This window comes from Pygoscelis adeliae, unplaced genomic scaffold, assembly GCF_000699105.1.
Source record: "Pygoscelis adeliae isolate BGI_AS28 unplaced genomic scaffold, ASM69910v1 Scaffold6, whole genome shotgun sequence".
Lineage (NCBI taxonomy): Eukaryota > Metazoa > Chordata > Aves > Sphenisciformes > Spheniscidae > Pygoscelis > Pygoscelis adeliae.
Window position 1 is genome coordinate 3,138,670 of NW_008825075.1, and position 4,391 is coordinate 3,143,060.

Genomic DNA, 4,391 nt, shown 5'->3' on the forward strand with positions numbered 1-4,391 from the left:
CTTAAGATCCTGCTTAGGGTTCCTGCACATTAGTTGTTTTCAAAAAGGATATGCTCCGCTTATAGAAGTTAATTATACAACTGGGGAAAGCAAAGCAGAGTTATTGAGGTATACAACATATGAACATGGGATAATCATATGGACGTCTTGCCTTTCTGGTGCTGATGCAACCAAGTATCCATTCAGACTCCAGATAACTTTATCAGTAAAAATCTCATTGAATACTTCTTACAGTATTTTTGAAAAAAGATTCAGCTACAGAGAAAGAGAAAGAAGCAGATAACAGTACCTCCCATGGACTCACCTGTGAGCAGCCACCATACTAAAGCATATGACCTTCTACATCAAATCAAAAAACATGGCAAATCAGAAAGTAGAACCTGGCAAGATTTTAGTAACAGCAACACAAATGCCTATAATGTGTAGAGCATCTGGTACCTTTTATTTTTAAATGGCAAACACTGGGAAAAGTATACAATCTAGCACAGTGAAAAATAATTTGATTCCTCTCAGTGTATTCCTTATGTACGTTAAGAAATAACAGGGTTGAAATTTATGAAAAAAATGTTCCTTCTTTTCCCCCTGTTTTTATGTTTCAACAAGTACAATTCTAGTAAAATTTAACAATGAGTTAGTCATTGGTCATCACAAAAATTCATTAAATGTAAGCAATGGAAGAGACACAGGCAAAGGAAGGTATTGTCATTATTATTACTCACATTCACTGTAACTCGGTACTATTTTTTTTTTTTATAAACTGATATAGTTCTAAAATCTGTTTGTAAGTGTTGTTGGAAAAAGAGTTCTTTCAACTTTTTAACTTTATTATTTCAGATAGGGACCACACCATGTCTATGGTCTATAAGAATGTTGGTCACTTAAAATTTCAAGAGTTGCTTGACGGCATAGAGAAAAATTACAGGGTTATCCATGCAAGAGACCAGATTATCACTTTTGTAAAACAGAGAGTATGTTTTAAACTGTCTTTCATAATGATTCTGCTCATTTCCGTATATCCTTTTTGTAACAGTGTGTTTCTTTACTGCTACCATTTGTCCTTAATGCAAAAGCCCAGAATTGTATATCTGTGAGGTAAGACAAAGTTTCAAGTGAAATGTTCTTCAAAGATTTGAAGTACTGACAAAAAACACTGTAATTTAGAGTTGTGAGAGGGCTTGTAAGGTTTCCAGTGAGTTGAGTGGCAGTACTCTGTACAAAGACTCCTTCTGATTTAGCTAGGCCTGTTGTATTTATTTAAAAGGTTGTTTAAAAAAAAATAAATTTAAAACTCCTACGGGAAATAGAGTTGCATACAGAGAAGAACCCCTGTAGTACAAATTTAATTCACTCCCATTATCCAAATAAACTCGATAATTTAGAAATTTGTATCTGCATGAAATTGCAAGGGAGGTTGATTATAAGGCAGAAACTGAGGAAAATAAAGATAATTTATTTATGCTGAGAAAATCATATTATATTTTATTAAATAAAAAACAAAATAACAGGGGACAGACTTTTTCTTTGTCCTCTTTGAACAATGCTGTTCTACTAATTCATATCTATGTGTCCCTCAAAGGGAGATGTTTTTCGAGTTGCTTCTCAATGTTAAGCATTAAATATGCAAATAAGACACAAAAAAGAGGGGGGAAAAAACAGGAAAATTCTAAGTTGCAAAGTAAAGCCAGGGTCCTGAAGTGGAGATGACTGATTAAGTGCGAAGTATTTAAGCTATAAATGAACAGAGATTCACTAACTTCAGTCTCAAGGGATAGGCCAGCCCATTTCTTGAGGTAGAATCAACAATTTAGATCCAAATGCTTCATCTTTCTCTTACATAAAATTGGTGGTTTTCATTTGCACCTTGCGCCTCTCTTTTATGTTAACAGAATTGAAAAGCAGTGTAATAAAGGCTGGCCTGGCAACTTGAGCAGAAGGAAATTGCCACTTTTCCTGCAACAATCAGAGTAGAGAAGAGTTGTATGATTTCTCATTTCACATTTATTTGCAGGGATGGTGACAATCTTTTTTTTTTGTGTGGTATTTCTGCCACCTGATAAGATGGCAGGTGTTAGAGTTTGTCATTACTAGTGATTGCAGTCAGGTTCTGGCAGTGTTTAGATGTGTATTGAGAAGGCATGGTTCATAACCTTATTCTGTCAGTCATTGACCTGAAGTTTCAAGAAGCGTTAAGAAAACACAGTGCTCTGTTATTAGGTGGTGAGCAGATTATTGGTTTAGGTGACCTTTTGTGGCATCGAAGATGGGGAAAAAAAGACTGTCACAGTTTCTGGTGTTAGAAGGTTTAGAATGTTAATACTTGTGCACAGGTTGAAATTGAAAAGATCTTATGAACTCTTATTTCTCAAAGGAAATTCAAGAAAAAAATGGTAGAAATTTCAGTGAATTGAAACCAGGGGGTTTTTTTTGCCCTACCCAGGCAGTACGTTGAGTTTCAATGAAGATGGTTTATTTTAGATTAAGAAAAGCCAATCAAAACAATAGAGATAAGTTTTCCATAAATGAAAAGTGGGCATATTTCCGCAAAGATTAGATCCAGCCTACTTAGAGATAAAGGCCATAAACGTCAAGCTATCTTCTTCAGTTAACCAGGCTGATACATCATTGTTTACCACAGAACAAAAGTAAAAAATAAGCTTGCAGAATGCATTTCTCCTTGCAAAAAGTTACTATAAAGCCAGTATACTGGATAAAATGCTTGATGTCAATGCCAAAAAAAGTTTATATTTCACCACTGGGGCCAAGATTTCATTCCTAATTTTATGACCTGCAATATTACAGACTCACAGAATAACTGGGGTTGGCAGGGACCTCTGAAGATTGTCTAGTCCAACAGCAGGGAATCCTGCTCAAGCAGGGTCAGCTAGAGCATGTTGTCCAGGTTCTTGTCATTGAGTTTTGAATACCTTCAAGGATGAAGACTTCACAACCTCTCTGGACAACCTGTTCTAGTGTTTGGCTACACTCATAGTAAAAAAAAAAAAAAAAAAAAAAAAAATTTAGGTGTGGCATTTCATGTGTTTCAACTTGTGCCCATTGCCTCTTGTCTGTTTACTGGGTACCATTGAGAAACATCTGGCTCCCTCTTCTTCATTCCTTTCCACCAGATATATACACGCAATGATAAGATCCCCCTTAGCCTTCTGTTCTCCAGGCTGAACAGTCCCAGCTCTCAGCCTCTCCTTGTATGAAAGGTGCTCCAGTCCCTTTATTATCCTTGTGGCCCTTTGTAGGTTAGTCTGAGAGACAGCATATGACTGTAGGGACTCTGAGTCCCTGAGACTGGAGTTAAGTATGAGAGTATTAGAAATTTGCCAGGGATTTACTGATTCTTTCTAATAATTAAACCTGTATAACTCTATTGTCCTGGTCATTAATTTGCAACTCAGAAGAAACCCCCCACCCAGACAGTCACATAGTAGAAAATAAATTAAAGTACAAATGCTTATGTTTAGTTGTTTATGTAAAGTCTGTTGTCCATCTACAGTGAGCCTTCCTGGAGAACTAGGGATTTTTAGCAACTCATGAGAGTTCCAGTTTGCTGGGACCTAAACTGCCTTCGAGAATGCTTTTGATCCACTACCTCTCCTTATCTTGAGTAAATACTTAAGGTCCACTAGGATATGTGGATTTCATAATGCCTTTAAATGCCTTTTAGTGCCTTTGGGGGATGAATATTTTTAAAGTCATCATGTGCCATTAGCTCTGTTTCATTTAGCTCCGTGTAAACTTTTGAAAATTTATAATCAGCTGTAGTTTCATCTGGGCAGAGTTAAATAAAATTAGATGCTCTGGCTGTATCTAGTTGAAGAGTCAGGGAGGTGGAGAGAAGGAGGAGGGAAGAAAGGACTGTGAGGGCTCAGCTTGTTATGGGGTTGGAACATAGCTGGGCTGTGCAACAGCTGGAATTGGAGCTCTGAATTATTTTTGTGTTTCTTGTTTTAATACTTAATATCCTGATTTAATATCCTTTAAATATTTTGAGAGTACTTTTGAATCATTTGTGACAAATAGTCTGACTGTCTTTACAGATTTTAAATATGTTTTAATGTATGCTGTAAATGATCAAGGAACTCACTTTCTTTAAAATAGATAGAAAAAGAGTACAGGGCTTATAATGGAAAGTTGCTTCCTCTTAAACCATGCAGTGAATATTTTTTCATCAAGGACAGTTTCCATAATTAAAAAAAAAAAAAGTAAAACTTCAGTAGTTTGACACATCTGGGTGACAATCTGCAACTAAGTTTGAGTGGCGAATACCCTATCACTAGAAAAAATGAATGCAAGTCTACACTTTGAAGAGTAAATATGTGTTCCTTTTGATGAAGGGGAAATTAATAAAAACAAAGACAAAAAGCATTTTAACTAATAGG